At 39.7% G+C, this 24,218-nt stretch overlaps 1 long non-coding RNA gene across 1 annotated transcript in view; it reads right to left on the minus strand.

Annotated features, from left to right (window-relative positions):
• The window catches only part of LOC145511297 (uncharacterized), a 107,577-nt gene extending 83,979 nt beyond the window's left edge, over window positions 1-23,598 (minus strand). The window contains exon 1 of the long non-coding RNA XR_014057750.1: window positions 23,399-23,598. This is a non-coding gene — a long non-coding RNA (uncharacterized LOC145511297). The remainder of the gene's footprint in view (window positions 1-23,398) is intronic.
• Between the last annotated feature and the right edge of the window lie 620 nt (window positions 23,599-24,218).

A 24,218-nucleotide genomic window follows, 5' to 3' on the forward strand; every position in this document is an offset into this window, starting at 1 on the left:
AGGATACTTGACAGTATATAGACATACACTTAGGTGACTCACTGAGATTATTCATTTCAATTTAGATGTCCTTGAATTTTGTGGATTCAGTCTGAACTAGGAAGAATTTAAGAATAATCTCTAATTTTGGTGATGGTATGAATTAAGAATTGGGAGTGGAAATACAATTCTAATACAAACCTATTGGCTCTAAGTGAGATAGTGATTCCCAAGTTGGCTGATCAAATCATCTTATGAAGAAAGGGTCTGGAAGAAAGGAGACTGAAGACCACCTGAACCCACTAATCCAGCAGTTCTCAACCTTTCTGGCACCAAGGGCCAGTTTCATGGAACACAGTTTTTCCATGGATGGGGGCGTGGGGGTGGTTTCAGGATGATTCAAGGTCATTACATTTATTGTGTACTTTATTTCTATTATTATTACATCAGCTCCACCTCAGATCATCAAGCACTAGATCCCAGAGGTTGAGGTCCCCCTGCTCTAATCCAGCAGAATAACCAGGCACTGTATAAACCTTCACAGTATGAATCATGAATGACACATCACTGGAATATATTTTATCAAGAATGTTTAACTTGATTCTAATCTAGTCCTTAGTTCTAACTTTCAGTTTACAGGAAATAAGAGAGATAGAACAGTGAAAGAACACCAGACAAATCTAGAATATGGGATGCTCCACAGAATAACCTGCTTTATGTTTTTTCAATGACTCAATGTCATTTAAGAAGTAAGGAGAAGAAAATTCCAAATAAGGCACTTAAAAGATATAACAACTGGAGTCTGTGGGTCTTTCTGAATTCTGCTTTACTAACCATAAAAGACATTTTAGGGACAACTAGGGAAATGGAAATATGAACCAGAATTAAGAGCTAATAATGACTCATTGTTAATTTTGTTAAATATGATAATGTTACAGTGGATACTTTAAGAAATGTCCTCATTTTGTAGGCTGCACATAAAATATCTAGATGAAACATAACATAATGTGTATAACTCATTTTAAAATATTTTTATAAAGATGTGGGCCAACTTCCAGTAATGGTGGAAAGGTGAGATGATGATGAGGCCCTCACAGACAACAACTATAAAATACTACATGAAATTTAAATTAGGGTGACTTTAAAAATCTTAGAAAGCATCTAAACACAAGCAAAAACAACACAAACATTTAATTTTTAAAAAGAGCAACTGGAAAAGTTAAGAATTTTGAGTTATGGCTATTTGACCCATGGTTCTGCCCAACCTCCACAGCTATGGCTATTGAAATACAGCAGGCAAAAAAACGCCCATTTTAGCTAATGATGCCAGAGATTGCGTTCAATCTTGAAAAGCAACTGGAAATTTAAAGGGGGAAATCTTAGTAGCAACAGAGCCTCAGAAGGAAGGAGACCAAAATTCAGAGCAAACTGTACAAACCCCTGGCTGGCAACTAAACATGGCAGAACCCAGAGTTCATCACATTACCTATAATATCTAGCTCCAGTCAAAACTTAGTCTTGCAAAAAATGAAAACTGTGAACCCCCACCTTCAGGAAAAAAGACAGTCAGAATCCGACTCTAATTTGGGCCAGATGTTGAATTTAGCAGGTAAAACATAAAAAAAAAAAAAAAAAATTACTGTAAATATGTTCAAAAAATTAACAGAAAATATGTTAGAAGAATTTTTTTTAAGTTTGCCAGCAATAATTGATAGGAAATCTGAACAGAAAAGTGGAAATTATTTTTTCAAAAGGATACCATAGAGTTGAAACGTAAATTATTAAAATTAAAAAAGGCTAAATGGGCTGAAAAGTGGACAAGAAATGAGAGAAAATAATAGGTGGACTTGATGATAGATCCATAAACACTGTCCTAGCTGAAAAACAAACAAACAAAAAGCATTTAATAAAAAAATAGCAATACCTAACAAAACTGAAGTAACAATATGAGATGATCGAAGAAGGTATGATGGGAGTGTCAGAAGGAGAGAGAGAAAGAGGGAAAGAAAAAAAATTTTTTAATGTCTGAAAACTTTCCAAATTTGTTGGGAAACATTAATTTTTAAAACTAAAACTCTCAGTGAATCTCACACCAGAATAAACAAAGAGGAAATCATCCTCAGTACATCATAGTCAAATATCACAGTCAAAAAAGTCAAAGAAAAATGGCAGTTCTTCAAAGTGGCCAGGAAATACACATTACACCCAGGGAAGCCGTAAGAAAACTAATGACTAACTTCTTACAGGAAACTCTGGGAGTCAGAAGAAACTGAAAGCAGAAGAAAAAAAATGTTAATCAAGAATTCTATATTCAGCAAAGCTATCCTTCAAACTGAAAGAAAAGAAAGACATTTTCACATAAATAAAAATGGACTGGATTTATCCCCAAGGGAAAAGAGTCACTAGGAGAAGTCTGAAGGGGAGTGCTATCAAATAGCAACTACTCAGATCAACAGGATGAAGACTCCCAGAAGCAAATATGTGGTGAGCACAAATATATATATACTTCCTATATATGTATATTTATATTTTATATTTATATATAAATATATGACATACACACATGAGCTATATATGATAAAATAGCACTGGGAGTTGGCAAACAAAAATACACTGTTTCAAAATTGCCATATGTTACCTGAAGTAGTTCAAATATTAATTCTGAATTGACTGGGGTTATTTTAAGGTGTATGTTGTACACCTTAGAGCAACCACTAAAAAAAGTAATACAGAAAGACATAGCAAAATGTCAATCAAAAAAACTGAAATGGAAAACTAGAAAATAACTGATTATCACAGAAGCAAACAGAAAAGAAAGAACAGAGAACAAAACACAAGTAAGACAAACTGAAAAAAAAAAAAAAAGGCAAAAATGGAAGACCTAAAGCTATCATGTCAATAATTACTTTAAGTGGGAATAGGCCAGACAGTCCAATAAAAAGGCTGTGATTGCAGCTTCCCTGGTGGTCCAGTGGTTTCAGTTCAGTTCAGTTCAGTTGCTCAGTCGTGTCCGACTCTTTGTGACCCCATGAACTGCAGCACGCCAGGCCTCTCTGTCCATCACCAATTCCCGGAGTCTACCCAAACCCGTGTGCATTGAGTCAGTGATGCCATCCAGCCATCTCATCCTCTGTCGTCCCCTTCTCCTCCTGCCCCCAATCCTTCCTAGCATTAGGGTCTTTTCCAATGAGTCAGCTCTTCGCATGAGGTGGCCAAAGTATTGGAGTTTCAGCTTCAACATCAGTCCTTCCAATGAACACCCAGGACTGATCTCCTTTAGAATGGACTGGTTGGATCTTCTCGCAGTCCAAGGAACTCTCAAGAGTCTTCTCCAACACCACAGTTCAAAAGCATCAATTCTTCGGCACTCAGCTTTCTTTATAGTCCAACTCTCACATCCATACATGACTACTGGAAAAACCATAGCCTTGACTAGACGGACCTTTGTTGGCAAAGTAATGTCTCTGCTTTTAAATATGCTATCTAAGTTGGTCATAACCTTCCTTCCAAGGAGTAAGCGTATTTTAATTTCATGGCTGCAATCACCATCAGCAGTGATTTTGGAGCCCAAAAAAATAAAGTCTGACACTGTTTCCACTGTTTCCACTGTTTCCCCATCTATTTCCCAAGAAGTGATGGGACCAGATGCCATGAGCTTAGTTTTCTGAATGTTGAGCTTTAAGCCAACTTTTTCACTCTCCTCTTTCACTTTCATCAAATGGTCCAGTGGTTTAAGATCCGACATTTCCACTGCAGGGGACACAGATTTGATCCCTAGTTGAGAATTCTTCATGCCACAGGTGCAGCACAGCCAAAAAATAAATGAGAAATTTTTTAAAGACAAAGATTCCCCAACTATATATAAAAGTAAAATGCAACTATATGTTATTTATAAAAATGCACCTGAAATATTAGAAGTGAAAAACTGAAAAACTTCTTTAAGGGGTTGGTTATTATGGGATTAAAAATCCACCTGCAACACAGGAAACCTGGGTTCAGTTCCAGGGTTGGGAAGATCCCTGGAGGAGGGCATAGCAACCCACTCCAGTATTCTTGCCTGGAGAATCCCCACGGACAGAGGAGCCTGGCACACCCCAGTTCAGGGGGTCACAAAGAGTCGGACACAACTGAGCAACTAAACACAACACAGCACCGCATGGGATTATGTGAAATCATGTATGTGAAATTTTTTGAAAATTGCAAAGCATTATAGAATTTGAAGAATCTGACATTCAATAAAAAAGTGAAAAATTAGAAAAGATATACAATGCAAAAATAAAGCTGGAGTGGCAATATAAAATCAAACAAAGCAGACATCAAAACAAAGAGTACTACTATGGACAATGATAAAAGGTTCAATATACCAGGAAGAGATTACAATAATAAGTACATATGTGCCCTACAAAAGAACTTCAAAATATATGAAGTAATGGATCTACAGGGAGAAAAAGACAAATCTACAGCCATTGTTAATATTTGATACATCTCTTTTCAGTCATTAATTTTTTAAAATGAGACCAAAATATAAGTATTATTGATAAAAGGCCTGAATGATACTAATCACTATCTTCAACCTAATTGACATTTTCAGGAAACTACACCCAGCAACTGCAGTTCAGTTCAGTTCAGTCACTCAGTCGTGTCTGACTCATTGCACCCCCATGGACTGCAGCATGCCAGGCCTCCCTGTCCACTGCCAACTACCAGACTTTACTCAAACTCATGTCCATTGAGTCAGTGATGCCATCCAACCAGCTCATTCTCTGTCGTCCCCTTCTCCTCCTGCCTTCAATCTTTCCCAGCACCAGGGTCTTTTCAGATGAGTCAGTTCTTCGCATCAGGTGGCCAAACTATTGGGAGTTTCAGCTTCAGCATCAGTCCTTCCAATGAATATTCAGGACTCATTTCCTTTAGGATTCACTGGTTGAGATCTCCTGGCAGTCCAAGTGACTCTCAAGAGTCTTCTCCAACACCACAGTTCAAAAGCATCAATTCTTCGGCCCTCAGCTTTCTTTATAGTCCAACTCTCGCATCCATACATGACTACTGGAAAAACCATAGCTTTGACTAGACGGACCTTTGTTGGCAAAGTATTATCTCTGCTTTTTAATATGCCATCTAGGTTGGTCATAACTTTTCTTTCAAGAAGTAAGCTTCTTTTAATTACATGGCTGCAGAGATTTTGGAGCTCAAGAAAATAAAGTATCTCACTGTTTCCATTGTTTCCCCGTCTATTTGCCATAAAGTGATGGGACTGGATGCCGTGGTCTTAGTTCTATGAATGTTGAGTTTTAAGCCAACTTTTTCACTCTCCTCTTTCACTTTCATCACGAGGCTCTTTAGTTCTTCTTCGTTTTCTGCCATAAGGGTGGTGTCATCTGCATATCTGAGGTTATTGATATTTCTCCCGGCAGTCTTGATTACAGCTTGTGCTTCATCCAACCCAGAGTTTCTCATGATGTACTCTGCATTTAAGTTAAATAAGCAGGGTGACAATATACAGCCTTGACATACTCCTTTCCCGATTTGGAACCAGTCTGTTGTTCCATGTCCAGTTCTAACTGTTGCTTCTTGACCTACATACGATTTCTCAGGAGGCAGGTAAGGTGGTCTGGTACTCCCATCTCTTCAAGCATTTTCCACAGTTTGTTGTGATCCACACAGTCCAAGGCTTTGGCATAGTCAATAAAGCAAAAGTAGATGTTTTTCTGGAACTCTATTGCTTTTTTGATGATCCAACAGATGTTGGAAATTTATCTCTGGTTCCTCTGCCTTTTCTAAACCCAGCTTGAACATCTGGAAGTTTTCAGTTCACATACTGTTGAAGCCTAGCTTGGAGAATTTTGAGCATTACTTTGCTAGCATGTGAGATGAGTGCAATAGTTTGTAGTTTGTGCAATAGTACAGTAGTTTTAACATTCTTTGGCATTGCCTTTCTTTGGGATTGGAATGAAAACTGACCTTTTCCAGTCCTGTGGCCAATGCTGAGTGTCCCAAATTTGCTGGCATACTGAGTGCAGCACTTTCACAGAATCATCTTTTAGGATTTGAAATAGCTCAACTGGAATTCCATCACCTCCACTAGCTTTGGTCGTAAAGATGCTGCCTAAGGCCCACTTGACTTTGCATTCCAGGATGTGTGACTCTAGGTGAGTGATCACACTATCGTGGTTATCTGGGTCATGAAGATCTTTTTTGTATAGTTCTTCTGTGTATTCTTGCCATCTCTTCCTAATATCTTCTGCTTCCATTAGGTCCATACCATTTCTGTCCTTTATTGAGCACATCTTTGCATGAAATGTTCCCTTGGTAGCTTTAATTTTCTTGAAGAGATCTCTAGTCTTTCCAATTCTATTGTTTTCCTCTATTTCCTTGCATTGATCACTGAGGAAGGCTTTCTTATCTCTCCTGGCTATTCTTTGGCACTCTGCATTCAAACAGGTATATCTTTCCTTTTTACCTTTGCCTCTCGCTTCTCTTCTTTTCACAGCTATTTGTAAGGCCTCATCAGACAGCCATTTTGCCTTTTTGCATTTCTTTTTCTTGGGGATGGTCTTGATCCCTGCCTCCTGTACAATGTCAGGAACCTCTGTCCATAGTTCTTCAGGCACTCTGTCTATTAGATCTAATTCTCTGAATCTATTTCTTACTTACACTGTATAATCATTAGGGATTTGATTTAGGTCATACCTGAATGGTCTAGCAGCTTTCCCTACTTTCTTCAATTTAAGTCTGAATTTGGCAATAAGGAGTTCATGATCTGAGCCACAGTCAGCTCCTGGTCTTGTTTTGGCCTATTGTATAGAGCTTCTCCATCTTTGGCTGCAAAGAATATAATCAATCTGATTTCAATATTGACCATTGGTGATGTCCATGTGTAGAGTTTTCTCTTGTGTTGTTGTAAGAGGGTGTTTGCTATGACCAATGTGTTCTCCTAGCAAAACTCTATTAATAGACTTTGCCCTGCTTCATTCTGCATTCCAAGGCCAAATTTGACTGTTACTCAAGGTATATCTCGGAGAAGGCGATGGCACCCCACTCCAGTACTCTTGCCTGGAAAATCCCATGGATGGAGGAGCCTGGTAGGCTACAGTCCATGGGGTCGCTGAGTCGGACACGACTGAGCAACTTCACTTTCACTTTTCCCTTTCATGCACTGGAGAAGGCAATGGCAACCCACTCCAGTATTCTTGCCTGGAGAATCCCAGGGATGGCGGAGCCTGTGGGTTGCCATCTATGGGGTCGCACAGAGTCGGACACGACTGAAGCGACTTAGCAGCAGCAGCAGCAAGGTATATCTTGACTTCCTACTTTTGCATTCCAGTTCCCTATAATGAAAAGGACATCTTTTAGGGTGTTAGTTCTAGAAGGTCTTGTAGGTCTTCATAGAACCGTTCAAATTTAGCTTCTTCAGCATTACTGGTCGGGGTATAGACTTGGATTACTGTGATAGTGAATGGTTTGCCTTGGAAATGAACAGAGATCATTCTGTCATTTTTGAGATTGCATCCAAGTACTGCATTTCAGACTCTTTTGTTGACTATGAGGGCTACTCTATTTTTTCTAAGGGATTCTTGCCCACAATAGTAGATATAATGATGGTCATCTGAGTTAAATTCACCCATTCCAGTCCATTTTAGTTCACTGATTCCTAAAATGTCAATGTTCACTCTTGCCATCTCCTGTTTGACCACTTCCAATTTGCCTTGATTCATGGACCTAACAGTCCAGGTTCGTATGCAACATTGCTCTTTACAGCATCGGACTTTACTGCCATCACCAGTCACAACCACAACTGGGTGTTGTTTTTTCTTTGGCTCCATCTCTTCATTCTTTCTGGAGTTATTTCTCCACTGATCTCCAGTAGCATATTGAGCACCTACCGACCTGGGAAGTTCATCTTTCAGTGTCCTATCTTTTTGCCTTTTCATAGTGTTCATGGGGTTCTCAAGGCAAGAATACTAAAGTGGTTTGCCATTCCCTTCTGCAGCGGACCACGTTTTGTCAGAACTCTCCACCATGACCCGTCTGTCTTGGGTGGCCCTACACTACATGGCTCATAGTTTCATTGAGTTAGACAAGGCTGTGGTCCATGTGATCAGATTAGTTAGATTTCTGTGATTGTGGTTTTCAGTCTGTCTGCCCTCTGACGAGAAGGCTAAGAGGCTTATGGAAGCTTCCTGATGGGAGAGACTGACTGAGGAGGAAACTGGGTCTTGTTCTGATGGCAAGGCCACGCTCAGTAAATCTTTAATCTAATTTTATGTTGATGGGTGGGGCTGTGTTCCCTCCCTGTTATTTACCTGAGGCCAAACTCTGGTGGAGGTAATGAAGATAATGGCGACCTCCTTCAAAAGGTCCCATGCACGCACTGCCCCCCACCACCACCCTGTAGCAGGTCACCACTGACCCACGCCTCCACCGGAGACTCCTGGACACTCACAAGGAAGTCTGGGTCAGTCTCTTGTGAGGTCACTGCTCCTTTCTCCTGGGTCCTGGTGCACACAAGGTTCTGTTTGTGCCCTCCAAGAGACTGTTTCCCCAGTCCCATGTAAGTTCTGGCAGCTCTACGGTGGGGTTAATGGCGACCTCCTCCAAGAGGGCTTATGCCATACCCAGGTCTGCTGCACCCAGAGCCCCTGCCCCTGCGGCAGTCCACTGCTGACCCTTACCTCCACAGGAGACATTCAAACACAGTTCTGGCTCAGTCTCTGTGGGTCCTGGTGCGCACAAGGTTTGTTTGAGCCTTCTGAGCATCTCTGGCAGATGGGGTTTGATTCTAAATGAGATTTCGCCCCTCCTTCAATCTTACTGGGGCTTCTCCTTTGCCCTTGGATGTGGAGTATCTCCTCAAAGTCACTCCAGGGCCGCACAGCTGCCGCTCCAGCACCTACCATCTTGCTGAGGCTTTTCTGCTCTTGGACATGAGGTATCTCCTCACAGCCACTCCAGCAAAAGCCAGGAAGCTGGGATAGCCAGGAAGCCCAAGGACAGTCATAAAAATCCATGGAAGAGACTAGAGTCCATATGGACTTGTCCATCATGTAACTAGAAATTTGATTTTGAAAAAGATACCAAAATCATTATGGGGAAACCATTTTTTTCAACCAACAGTGCTAGAACAATTTGATTATCATATGCAAATATAAAAAGATATTGGACATTCACCTAGTATCATTTACTTGAAATGGAAAATTATAAAACTTCATAAAGAATACATAGGAGAAAAACCTTGCTGATCTTGACAGCCTAAATTTCTTTACATCAGAAAGCATCAACTATAAAAAAAAATGATAATTTGGAATTAATCATAATTTAAAACTTCTGCTCTTCAAAACTGACAGTTAAAGAGAATGAAAATACAAGACACAGACTTGGGAAAAAATATTTGCAAAATCCATATCTAATAAAGGACATGCCTCCAGAATTATAAAAAAAAACTCTTAAACTCAATAATAGGATTACTAACAACTCAATTTCTTAAATTTCTTAAAAGACTAAGGAAGACACTTTACAAAACATGGCATACAAGTGGCAAGTAATCATGTAAAAAGATGTTCAATATAATTAGAGTAATGCAAAATTAAGATACCACTACACACTCACCAAAACAACGACATTTAAAAGACTGACATAATCAAGTACTGATGAGGGTTTGGAGCCCCTGGAACTCTCATTCATGACAGATGAGAATGCAAAATGGTATAGCCACTTGGAACCAGTTTCAGTTTTCTATACAATGCAATACACACCATATGACCCAAAATTCTACTTCTAGGAAATTAGCCAAGAGACATGAAGAAGCTGTCTACACAAAGATGTATAACCAAATGCTTATAGCAGCTTTATGCAAAATAAGCAAAAAAAAAATGGAAATAATCAAAATGTCCATCAGCTACAGAATGGGAAACTTTGGTAAATCCATACAATGGAACACTAATCACAAGTAGAAAGAAAAAAAAATTCATATATTCAACAAGATGGATGAATCTCTAAAGCATCATGAAAAGTGACAGAAGACAGACATAAAATACTATTTACCCTATGATTCAATTTATGTGACATTCTAGAAAAAATAAAACTATAGAAGAAGAAAGGAATTCAGTGGTTTACTGGAGCTTTGGTGGAGGAAAGGAATTGTCTGGAAATGGCCAGAAGAAAATTTTAGGGTGTGGAATTTTCTAGATCATGATTCTGCTGGTTGCCACATGACTGTATACATTTGTCAAACCTCATAATTCAGGATTTATTCACCTAAACATTGAAATTTTTATTTTCAATGTTAATCACCTAACATTGAAAGTTTTATTACATGTAAATTACACTTTTATGAAAAACCTTAGGATTGATAAAATTGTATAAATCTAAAATATGGAATAAATATATAACATACTAGCAAATGTTAATAAGTTGTTAAATCTTACTGATATATGAAGGCATTACACTCTTCTTTCTAGTTCTCTGTATGCTCCAAATTTTCTTTGTAGAAATATTTTTAAGGAAGATGTTGACATGGTAGAAAGGGAACGCCAAGAAATTGAAAAGAAAAACCTTAAAAGATTTCTTTCCCATCAAATGCGGCCACTACCACATATTGTGGCTCTTTGGTGTGAGTTTACAAGCAAGGCTAAGACTGAACTGCAATCTCTCTTGAGGCTGCTTTCACTGCCTTGAAAAACAAAGTCTCAGGAACAAACAGAAAACCCACAGTAAGACCAAGGCTGCTATTTTCACAGAGTGAACAATTTCTTACTGGTTCCGATTCCTTTATTCTTTTCTTCTTCTCTTTCTCTACTTTTTTTTTAGTGCAGTATTTGCTAAAAGCTTTTCTGGTGTCTTGTTTTTAGTAGGTTTCTTTTTAGCACAGTTATTCACAGATTTTTTTCCATTCTTTATGTATTTTTTAAATAATTTTATTTACTTATTTATTTTTGGCTGCACTGGGTCTTCACTGCTACTCAGGCTTTTTCTCTAGTTGCAATGGAAGCGGGGCTACTCTCTAGTTGTGGTGTGTGGGTTTCTCATTACAGTAGCAGTGTCTCTTGCTGCAGAGCACCAGCTCTAGGGCGCTCGGGTTTCAGCAGCTGTGGCACTTGGGCTCAGTAGTTTCAGCTCCCGTACTCTAGAGTACAGGCTCAAAAGTTGTGGAGCACAGGCTTAGCTGCTCCAAGGCAGGTGGAATCTTCCCAGACCAGGGGTCAAACTTGTATACCCTGCATTGGCAGGTGGATTCTTTACCACTGAACCACCAAAGAAGCCTGATTTTTTCCATTTTTATTTCCTCATTCATTATCAGTTGGTCACTCTACTTTTAGAAAATGAACAAGCAAAAACACTTCTCTCACTCTCTATCAGTTCTAAGAAAAACTGAGTAAAGCAGAAAAAATACTAAGGTTGACATTTAGCAATTATTAAGAGTCTTTGTTGAAAAAAAAAATTCCCTGAAACTCTATATTAAATACATGTTAAAATTAATGAGAATGCTTTTATTCTTACCTGTGAAAATCTTTTTTTTTTAATGCATGGTTTAAATAGGAAAATTTTTAGTCTTACAAGTATTCTGTAAGTGTTAAGAAGTCTGGAGGGACCATATGAGAGAAGGTGAGAATGCAGATAGCTGTGTGAAAAAAAATTAAGTAAAATTGTTAAGAATATGATGGGTAACAAGAAAAAAGATATCCCAGTTTTTCTGCTTCTCCCTTTCTACCACACTCTCACTAATGTTCTCAAGTGAAACACTCTGCTGAAAGTTTAAACATAATCAATATTTTCCTTCAGGTCAAATACATAAAAGCATATTTTCAAAGGCAGAATTTTCTAGTTACCATTTGTCATGGTGGAAATGATCAATATTTGATGTTAAGGAGAAAGTCATTTATTCTGTTCATATTTTCAAGTAAACAATTTTCTTTAAAAAAAAAAAGTCATGTTATACAATATATATGTATAATTCTCTCTGTCATCTTTCTCTGACCCAATAAAAGAAAAGGAGGAGGCGAGGGAGGAAGTAGAAGGGAAGGAAGGAATGAAGGGAGGGAGGGGAATTCTTCTAACATATTCACTGTAGAGAGGGTTAACTATAGCACTTCCAACAGAAGAGAGAAAATAAATGCTATTACCTGCGAAATGAGGAAAACAGAAAGAGTAGCTGAAACTGAAAGTCGCTCAATTTAGTCTGTGAATTCCTATTCAATGTTATTGGACCCTGTTAGCAAATGATTTTTCCTGTGTCTCAAACACATTCTAAGCATTCTTGAACTATCTTTAGAAATCCTTCACTTGTACTCCTGAGGCTGTCAATATCTGACAAACCAGAAATTCAAGGGCTACTGAGATAAATTTTTCCCTTGACAGCAACCAACCACTGCTATCTTTTACTTACCTCCTTTCACCAAACAATGTATCACCAAGACAGATATGGAAATTCCAACATCAGGGATTTCATATTTGTATATATGTACTATCTTTTTATTAGGTAAGTATTTAACACATGCTAATACTATCCAAGAAATTACAGAAAAATCACATGCAAGGTAAAGATTTTAAATGTTATCCACATATAATTTATAAGATAACATCACAGATCATTCCATCTCACACTATGATCAAAAAAAAAGGTAACTAAATATTTAGTAATAACACCATGCAGATGGCACTGGGCAAGGCATTGTGAATCTTACAGAAATGTGTAAGGTATGGTTCCCACCCTTAAAAAGAGCACTATTTTGTTAAAAAGAAAGATTTACAGACATAAATCTCCAGGCAGCAGTGTAAGAGGAGCCACAGGGCAAATCCATGACGAGATGCAAAAAAAGGATGCATCAACAAAATGCAACGCTCCCTCAGAAGCAGTAAGCATTGTAATTTGTGGAAAATTCTGTGCAATTCTCAGGGTAAATCAGCACTGACTGAAAATCTATGCTTTTTTGAGTAGTGTGTCGCACTAAGAAGGGCACAGAATTCCAATTTGTCCCACTCTGGTATGAACTCAGGCTCTGCCATCTAGAATCTCAGGTTCAGCAATCATAAACTGAAAACAATACTTTGTTTCATTCCTTTGTTGTGAGGATTAAATGCCACACATGGTATTTTGGTGTATTTATCTGACGTTTGGGCTTACAAATTTGTATACAGAGCTATGGTATCTTCACTACTTTTCCATTCTTTCCAAAGCAGCAATGATGTAGCATTTGATTTCCATGGTTCTCAGCAATTTGTTCATAAATGCCAGAAATGTTTCTGTTTTTGATTAAAATTAATATTTTACCAAAGATGGTCTTTTCTGTATTACACATATCCTATTTGAACAATACACTTTATACACACAGCCACCTCCTGCCACTCTGCCATCAACCTGAATTCTATGTTATTGGACTAATTAGGTGTGGCTGGCTGATGTTCTGGGGTTCCTGAAGACCATCCTTATGCTCCATGATCTCCTGGAAGGACTCACAGGACTCAGAAGACCTGTACACACTGTTACAGTTTACTATAGAGAAGAGGAAAAGACCCTAATGCTGGGGAAGATTGAGGGCAGGAGGAGAAGGGACGACAGAGGGTGAGATGGTTGGACAGCATCACTGACTCAATGGATATGAATTTGAGCAAACTTTGGGAGATGGTAAAGACAGGGAAGCCTGATGTGCTGTAGTCCATAGCGTCACAAAGAGCCAGACATGACTGAGCCACTGAACAACAAAAACAACATAGTAAAGAGGTACAGGTTAATATCAGCAGGGAGGGCTTAGAGGGCAGAGTCCAGGAGAAACCAAAGCACAAGCTTCCAGCTGTCCTCTCCCTATGAAATCACACACACAGTATTTAATTCTGTCTGTAACAATGAGTGATGACCCATGTTAGGTGCTGCCAACTCAACCATCTCACCTGAGTCTTGGTGTCGAGGGATTTTACTGGGAGTCCACCACATGGCACTCAACACCTGTATGACTGGTCTTAGCTGCTCAGTCTGCAGCCCACCTCCTCTAAGAAGTCAAATACATGTGTGGTCCGCAGCCTCAGGCCTGTCAAAACAGATGCTCACCACAGATCATATTGTGAGCATAAGCTATCTCATGTGGCCCAAGATCTCGGGTATACAAAGAAACTTACCAGGTAGGATACCCCAAAGACTCAGACTGGATAATCTCCTGGGGACCAGACGTAGGGTCAGGTCTGAAGACCTTTGAAACGTATAGGGTTGGAGCAACGCAGGCCTACTGAGTTAATTTTTCCTGCACAACTGAATAATAACCCCCAAAGACATCCTGGCTCTCATTCCTGGAACCTGTAAATGTCGTTAGATGGCCAAAGAGACTTTGCAGATAAGGTTAAAATGAGAATCTCCGGAGGAAAGAATATCCTGGGTTACCTGAGTGGACTGTAAATGTAACCGCTAGCATCTTATAAGATGAAGGCAGACAAGAGGGCAATATGCCTGAAGCAAGATGCTAGGGTTCTGGCTTTGAAGATGGAGAAAGGGGCCACAAGCCAAGTAATGCAAAGAGTGCAATGACAAGAGGCAAGGCAAGGAAGTGTCTCCTGGAGCCTCCAGGGGGAACATGGCCCTGCCAACAACTTGACTTCAGTCCAGTGGAACTGATTTCAGACTTCTGTCTAGAACTGCAAGCTACCGGGTTTGCGGCAAGTTGTTACAGCAGCCGTAAGAAACTGATACAGTTGGGGACAAAACCTGTAATGAGATGACTTTGGCATTTCATGTACTAAATCTTCTTGGAAGTCATCCTTTCATTTCATTCAGCTCTAAAAGAGTGCAATATTATAGCAAGATGTCAGTATATACATGAACATGCATGCACACATTTAAAATGCAAATGATCATAAGTACAAAACATTTTCAAGAATTTGAAAGCCTAAAGAAATAGCAAGCAAGCTACCCTAAACCAGATGGCTAACTAATGGATTCAGTCCTATAACGATATTAAATTCAAATATCAAAAGCTGTAATATCCTGAGTACTGTGACTTGAATATAAAAAATAATTGCTAACACGGAAATGACAAAAAAAAAAACACTGGCATCACACAAAGAGTAAGATAATCAAGTAACATGGGAAATATCAATGAACTTTACTGTGTTCCGGGTCTGAATTTCCATATTTTATAATAAACCTTAAAATGCCTCAAAATATCTGATTTCCTGTTTTTAAAGATGATAATTTGATCATCTTCTGCCTTTGGTGATTTCTCCAGCTTCAATTAACATACACATTTATTCCTCTGTGAATTTATACTTTTCAATTCTAATTCACATCTACATATTTTAACCATTAGGTCAGAATAGGGTTTTTTTTACCCTCCAAGTATATTGGTAAATCTTTAGTCTTTTTCTTACTAATCAGATATACCTATATATAATTATATTTATTTTTATAGCTCATTAATTTCTCATTTAGTCATGATCTAAGCCAGTGGAAAGTCAAATAATGAGAACATCTTTCCTGAGCTCTATTTTTACAGTAAAGATAAAATTGTCAAATAATATTTTTTAATTAAATTAAAATAATTTTAAGGAATTAGGAGAGATGTCTATCATATTTCTACCATTTTTATGTTCATTGTGCTGTATTCTGTTAACTGATTTTCATAGTATATTATGCACGTTACACAAAGTGATTCCTAAATCATAAAAAACTAAATTATGTGTAGAATAATTTAGAACCTATCACATGGTATAAAATCGTTTGAAAACTGATAAGCCAGATAGGGACTATATGTCAACAAAGAATAAAGCAGAATATTTATTTTTCCAGAACTGTCCAGTTTATGACCATGCACAGTAGTTGGTCAGTAAATGTTAGTTACACTTACATATTAATATAGTCTAGTAAACACTCTGTTATGAACTTTATAACCATTTATGTCAGAATAGGTCTCAGTCTTCATTACCCCCACTTTGACATTTTATGTAATAAATTAGGAAACAAGGTATCAAGAGATTAGGTAGTTTGCCAACTCTCCCAGCAAGTTATAAGAGTCTAAACATGGTTACAAAGTTTAATAAAAATTCTTACACATACTCCCCATTTATCAGGAACTACTTGAGCACATAGCTCCCACTGAAAACACTTGAGACACACAATATACAGGTTTTCTTTCTCTCTGAATGAAAGATGGGAGAATTTTTAACAATCTAAACAAATTCATGTTCATAAAAGTCACGTGCCAATTGCTACATCAGATATATGAATCTAAATTAAATCGAAGTATGAATATTAGATGCAATTAACTGGTGCTTAAAGAAGATAGCCAATCTAAGTAATTGCGTATCTGTAGAAGTTTTATTAGTTATTTACCTGAACTGTTAGCCAAAATATCAGATTTCCTCAATCATCTGAGTAACTGCGGCTCTGAGGACCTGGCCAGAGGCTGTAGCATCGTGCAGTCTGTCCACGCTGACAGCTGGCTCTGGGCATCAAGGGAAAATGCAGCCCCTTTCCAGAGCTCAGCTGGCTGTAGCTCCTACTCAGACACAAGGAGCCATTGCCACTGTTATTTCCATGGAAACCATTAGGGATGTAGCTTCAGGAACCAAGAACCAGGTATCAAGCTTCTCAGCTAACTGCACTGTAAGTTCCATCTTTGACGGACGAAATGAGGGTTGCATGGTTACTTGACAGCCAGGGTTCTCTAAAGGACCTTATGGTTGCTGGGGAAAGGGGGGGGCAGGAAGGGACAGTTAAGGAGTTTGGGATGGACATGTACATACTGCTATACTTAAAAATGGAAAACCAACAAGGACCTACTGTATAGCATAGGGAACTCTGCTCAATGTTATGGGGCAGCCATGGGAGGGGAGTTTAGGGGAGAATGGATACATATATGTGTATGGCTGAGTCCCTTTGCTGTCCACCTGAAACTATCACAACATTGTTTATTAATTGGCTATACCCCCAATACAAAACAAACAGCTTAAAAAAAAACAAAACAAAACCAGCATCCTCTGTAGTGACCAAGACCTAGCTGAAGATTTTTATAAAATTAAATTAGTGTGAAGTTGACCCAAAGCCTCCCTCTCCCTAATGAAGAACGACTGCTTTTTTGCTTATTCAGCCAGAGCAAGGGCTTTACAAGAGCTAAAGTAGTAATGTCGATCGTCCTTTGTGTGACTGTATCCAGGGTTTATATGCTACTTTATTCCAAAAAGATGAGATAGATTCTTACTTCAGCTCTATGAGTACTATTATTTGACATTTTAAAAAATAATTTTCCATTTACTTTAAAATTTCTCATTTTAAGTCAACAAAAATGGAGTTCCAGTTTGTCATAATCAAGGCTTAAAGTCAATTCCTAGTTCCTGAGTACATATGACCCTGACACAGATACGAAGAGGACCAGGAAAAGTCATACCTACATTGTGTCACTTGAGGTGACTATTTCATTCTCTAAGTATCAACATTTACTGAGCACCTGCGATGTGCCTTGCACTATGCACGATGCTCCATGCACTAGCTGAGGGCTAAGCAGAGAGTGCGAGTGAGAAAGACACAATTCCTGTCTTCAGGGAGTTCTGAGCCTAGGGTATTACATACTGTAGGTGGCCCAAATCTGCCAATTGTTGGACACAGTTCAAGGAGATCCTGAAAGTCTGAATGTAGCTGTGTGCCCAGGGGTAGAACATGGGCATTGGGAACACTGAATATCATCCAATCTAACACAAGCTTCCTTTCACATGCATTCCTTTGATTGCCCCTATGGGATTCTTCTTTTCAGAGAGTCCTTGCATTCCCTTTTTTTTCCATTTTAAATAAGAAATTACAGGACTCAAAATGTAAAAAATTGAATAAACCAAATATGACAGCTAACCAAAAGCATCATTGTTGTTTAGTTGCTAAGTTGTAGCCCATTCTCTTTGTGACCCTATGGACTGTAGCCTGCCTGGCTCCTATGTCAATGGGATTTCCCAGGCAAGAATACTGGAGTGGGTTGCCATTCCCTTCTTCAGCTTGTAACTAAATTTCAGGGCTCCTTGTTCATAGCCCATTTAGTTGACTTTTATTAAATACATACTATGCTTGTAGCACTATGCTAAATATTTAGGGAATAAGAAAGATATAAAGGCCTAAAAATTCCCCTCAATGAGCTTTTATTTATTCTTAAGAAACAAGATATTTACATAAAAGAAACATATATATCTATTATTTAGAGAAATGCAATTACACATAATATGAGGCTGAACTCAGAACAGAGACACCTGGATGGCCTGTAGACGTGAAGGAAGTGTGCAGAGAGTAATGCCCAGGAAGAATTTCACTGAATTTAAACTTGAAAACTGTACGATAAGGATAAACAAAGAAAGAAGGAGGAATTGGAGAGATGATATTGAGATGGAAAAAAAAAAAACAAAAAAACGAAGAGCAAAACTCTGTTCTGAACCCAGAGAGGAGACAGGGGTGACTGATATTGGAAATAGTGGAAGTAGGGAGACAGATGGTGAGACCTCCTTGAAGGGGCTTCTGCAGTCATCATCAGTTAGAGAACCACAATAGGGACTTGAACTGGCCACTGCATGCCTGTCCAAGTGTTGAATGCTGCCCTGTCGACTATGAATAGAGCACCCTGCAGAAGGTACAGATGACTTGCTGTTGTTCAGTCGCTAAGTCATGCCTGACTCTTTGTGATCCCATGGACTGCTGCATGCCAGGCTCCTCTGTCCTCCACTATCTCCCAGAGTTTGCTCAAATTCATGTCCATTGAGTGGGTGATGCTATCTAACCATTTAATCTTCTGCTACTCCATTCTCCTTTTGCCTTCAGTCTTTCCCCAGCATCAGCGTCTTTTCCAATGAGTTGGTTCTTCGCATCTGGTGGCCAAAGTACTGGAGTTTCAGCTTCAACATCAGTCCTTCCAATGACTATTCAGGATTGATTTCCTTTATTGACTGATTTGATCTTCTTGGAGTCCAAGATCATATCTGAATGACCTAATGCTTTTCCCTACTTTCTTCAATTTAAGACTGAATTTTGCAGTAAGGAGCTCACGATCTGAGTCACAGCTAGCTTCAAGTCTTGTTCTTGATGACTGTATAGAGCTCTTCCATCTTTGGCTGCAAAGAACATAATCAATCTAATTTCGGTATTGACCACCTGGTGATGTCCATGCATAGAGTCACCTCTTGGGTTGCTGAAAAAGGGTGTTTTCTATGACCAGCAAGCTCTCTTAACAAAACTCTGTTAGCCTTTGCCCTGCTTCATTTTGTACGACAAGGTCAAACATGCCTATTATTCCAGGTATCTCTTGACTTCTGACTTTTGCATTTCAACCCCCTATGATGAAAAGGACATTTTTTTTTTTTTTTTGGTGTTAGTTAGAAGATGTAGGTCTTCATAGAACCAGCCAACTTCAGTTTCTTCGGCGTCGGTGGTTAGGGTACAGACTTGGATTACTGTAATGCTGAATGGTTTGCCTTGGAAACGAACCAAGATCATTCTGTTGTTTTTGAGGTTGCACCCAAGTACTGCATTTCAGACTCTTTTGTTGACTATGAGGGCTACTCCATTGCCTCTATGGGATTCTTGCCTACAGTAATAGATATAATGGTCATCTGAATTAAATTCACCCATTCCCATCCATTTTAGTACATTGATTCCTAAGATGTCAATGTTCACTTTTGCCATCTTCTGCTTGACCATGCCCAATCTACCTTGACTCATGGACCTAACATTCCAGGTTCCTATGCAATATTGTTCTTTACAGCATTGGACTTTCACTGCCGGACACATCCACAACTGAGCATTATGTCCACTTTGGCCCAGCCACTTCATTCTTTCTGGAGCTATTGGTAATGGTCCTTTGCTCTTACCCAGTAGCATATTGGACACCTTCCAACATGAGGGGCTCATCTTCTGGCATCGTATCTTTTTGCCTCTTCATACTGTTCATGGGGTTCTCATGGCAAGAATACTGGAGTAGGTTGCCATTTCCTCCTCCAGTGAAGTATGTTTTATCAGAACTCTCCACTATGACCCATCTATCTTGGGTAGCCCTGCATGGCATGGCTCATAGCTTCACTGAGTTACACAATCCCCTTCGCCATAGTAAGGCTGTGATCCATGAAGGGGAGAGATGAGTAGGGTGGCCAGTTCAGTGGACCCTGACAGAGACTGAGGAACAAGAAGATAAAAGACTAAACTATAAGCCATGCTAGAGAAACCTTACAAAGAGACAGTTAGTATGGAGAAGACATCCTTTGACCACAGAATCTTACATTCATGATACAACATTAAAAAAAAAAAAACTTTAAGATGTTACAGAATAAATGCCGAAACCAGTAATGTAGGCTAACATCCCCTACATGGTGGCCAACTTTTAGTAAATCCATGCATTCGTGGCCTGACTACATTTTTTGTTCTGTGAAGAAATTATATAACTACCTAAATAAGACCCTGTGATCTCCCCTCAAGACAATAAAATTTTGGCAAAGAGATTAAGTAAAGCCACAAGCCTACTAAGAAATGCAAGATTACACACATTATCTCTTACAGGCAGGCAATGATGTTTGTAATACACTAAGGGGATATCTTCTCAAAAGAAACAGATGTTCTCAGTTGACAATGGAAATGTAAACAGAACCTTATGGAATTTTCTCCTCATTTGGCTTATTTATTTACATACTGTCTTTGCTAAAAAAGAATTAGACAAGCTTACAGAGATAAAATAAAACAAGATAAATAAAAATAGGTGATGAAATAGGGTCAAAAGAATAATAGAAGTAGAAAAAATAGGATAGAGCCAACAATAATGTTGGTACATTTTTTTTAAATGTGATAAAGCTCTATCCACCGACTAGAAGTGAATCCAAAATTTGGTTCTGAACCTTATGCCCGAAACAGAATTGTTTATGTGATACACAGTGTTCAAAAAACAAAGCATTCACTCAGAAGGGAAAAAAGTATTTCTAGATCTGAGAACTCCCCCCAGAAATTTATCCTATAGATTCTTAAAAAAGAGGCAAAAATTATTAATATTTTGTATTGGTTAGAACTCCTTCCACTGAAAATGATGGGAAGACTGGCTCAAACCCCTGAAGCAGAAAAGAGAACTGACTGACTAGTGTAACTGACAATCCGAAGGGTTAATCTATGATTTTAGGCACTGCCACATTTGGGTGCCCAAGGACTACTGTGAAGACTCTGCTCCTATCTCTGTTATGCTTTCCTATGTGTGGCTTTATTTTCAAGAGGACTCTTTCCATTTACAAACAACAATGGCCACCTGCAGTTCCAGATTTACATTCTACCAGATCAGCAACTCTGAGAGGAACAGAGGGCCTCTCGAGGTTGATACAACAGAACTCCTAGGACAGGTTCTGGTGGTCCCAGCTTTGGTCATATGATTTTGTTAGCGGGTCGGTGGATTTGGAGCTGTCCAGCGAGATCTGTGATGGGGAGGAAAGTAGTTGCCCCCAGGAAGCAGCCCCAAAGCCAGGAGGAGGTGTGAAAGAAAGAGCTGAGGTCAATTTTGTTCCCCACATTGAAATCCAGGAGAATTCCACCTCAAGAGAATGGACTGGAGCAGAGCTCCGGAACACCACCACCCCAGTCATCCGTACACCCAACACATGGCATCTTCACTTTCTAGTCCCACAACTCTCAGGTACAGTAATGGTTAGCCAATTAAATGAGATCCTCTGAGAACACCGGAAGGAGGATTCCTAATGGTGATCTTGCTGAATCTTCTCGAGTGGACCATGGCTTTGTTCAGCTATTATTAAAGAAAAAAAAACCTCCTGTATTTTCCAAGTCTCCTGTAAATGTGTTATCATACTATCATAATTTAAAAAATAAAAAAGAAAGAGAAAAAATTTCCAATGAAGGACAAGGAGATTAAAAAAAAAAAAAAAAACAGCTCTAAGCAACGTGCTTGTCATTGTTGTTGTTGTTGTTCAGTTGCTGAGTTGTGTCTGACTCTTTGCAACCCCATGGACTGCAGCACACCAGGCTTCCCTGTCCTTCACTGTCTCCTACAGTTTGCTCACACTCATGCCCATTGAGTTGGTGATGCCATCCAACCATTTCATCCTCTGTCATCCCGTTCTCCTCCTGCCCTCAATCTTTCCCAGCATCATGGTCTTTTCCAATGAGTTAATGATTAATCAAATTTATCCTGTGAGTGAAGTTCAACAGGGACCAACAATCCTCCTATGATTCATGCCAAGGGGCAAAACACCTGACACAACTCCTCAAGGCAGGCTTCACATGATGAAACCTTGAATGGAGACCAGATGGATTCTGCACACTGACTCAGCTCCCATACTGCCCCCCATGCCAGCAGTGGTCAGCATCCTCCAGTGGATACCAAGCACCTCCAGACGTGAACTCCACCTCTATCAGATGACCACCTTTCTCTTTCCTTTCTCCTGCCTCCTCCAGCCCTTTATCTTTCTCCATCTAAGAAAATCCTTTAAGTCCCTGTCATAGCCACATGGCCATGAACTAGGGGCTACCAAGATAACAAGTTTAGCTCTTGACTCTCAAAAACTAAGAACTGATTTCCTTTTATTTTCATTCCTGATTCCTTCTGATTTCCTGTCCTTTTTTTTTAAGGCTGGAAAATGAAGCATTTTAATAGTCATTTCAGATAATATGGATATTCTTTTTTGATATCACACCATAGCTTAACAAACATAGTTCCCTAAAGATTAGTTGCTGGTTCACTAAGTTACACTGTACCATACCAAGTGTACAGTGGAAACCTCCCCTGTGTACTCCTGAGTGACTAAGAGCAAAAAGGACAAATAATGTGTTGATATCAATGTAAAAATAACTTTAGCCTTTTATACTGTCTACATAAGGTGTCTACATAAGGAGACATAGGGTGTCTCCACACCTACGATGAGAACCACTGACCTACACTGGCGACAGCCACTAGTTCCTGAAAACATAAAGGATCTCTCAAGCATCCTTTATGGCAAAATAATTCAACTGGATGAATCTAAAAGTAAACATAAAATGTACTTCAAGATTGTGAACACACTTCACAAAGAAAAGGCTAAAGAAAATAAAAATCACTTATACTTTTGTCTTCTAGAAATAAATGTGTTACTATTTTGGCCACTGGCACCTCTCCTTAAGGGCAGGGGCTGTGTTTTATTGATCTACATATCTCAGATTGAGCACAGTGCCTGGCCCTTAGAAGCACTCAAAAGTATATCTTTTTTTTAAGTATACTGTACATAATTCTGTTGCCTATCCTTTTCTTTCAGCCTCGCAGTTGGCCAATTTCCCCATTTGTATTCTTTAACAACTGCCTATCATTAAAGTTTCGAAGCTCAAACTCACTTAAAAGTCTGTAACTTCTAGCAAGGAGTAAAAATCTTGCGAGGAAAAAAAACATAAGTATCATGGGTCCAGAAGGGCTCTAGGGCAGAAGTTTGGGGAGCAGAGTTGCTCCCCTAGACTCACCGGACCTGGGACACCTGGACACGGGCCACCTCGCGGAGGAGGGGTGAGGGTCCCGGGACCACGACATGTAGTGCTTTCTGTTGTGAAACATGGACATGGGAAAAGGGGCACAGCCGCCCGACCCCGCTCCCTGAAGCTGGGAGAGTCGTCCAGTTCCGGGTCCGCGTCCTTCCATCCGAGGAGCTGCCTCGCTCTTGGCTGGACAGCGGAAGTGGCGACAGTTCTCATGTACAGTCCACCCGGGCAGAGCTCGCGAGATGCTCAGGAAGACTGAGCATGCGTGAAAGTGCCAGGCCGTCCCATCGGGAGAGGTCAGAGGTCGCAGGAGTTGTCCTCATGCTGGCATTCCCAGGGAGTCCACGGCTTTGGACTTCGTATCCCTGAAAATGAAAGTGACTGGAATCCAGGGCAGAGGAAGTGCCGTCTGAGGCTGACTTGATCACCCTCGGTACTGGGACGACATTCTGGCCTCGCTCACGTGTCACCACCTGTTCTCCCAGCACATCTCTCAGGGGAAAAATGAAGAATTTAGCAGTGTTGGAGAAGGCAGAGAGGAGTCACCGCCACACCCATGACTGCACATCGCTTTTGCTGCACGTGTTCCAGGTAGTGAGGTGCTTGGAACCCCTATGATTCTGTGGGGGTTGGGTGGCCTAGGCCCCGACTGGCATGGAAGTTGATGGTTGTGTGCCCTCAATCGTGGTGTGATGCTGAAGGAACAGCAACAACAGTCTGGACCCAAAGAGGCCTATGGGACAGGAACAGAGGATGGCTTACAGTGACCTTCACAGACCATCTGCCAGGACTAGGGGTTAACAGA

Source organism: Giraffa tippelskirchi, chromosome 6, assembly GCF_054371585.1.
Source record: "Giraffa tippelskirchi isolate mGirTip1 chromosome 6, T2T-mGirTip1v1.2.pri, whole genome shotgun sequence".
In the NCBI taxonomy this organism is placed as follows: domain Eukaryota; kingdom Metazoa; phylum Chordata; class Mammalia; order Artiodactyla; family Giraffidae; genus Giraffa; species Giraffa tippelskirchi.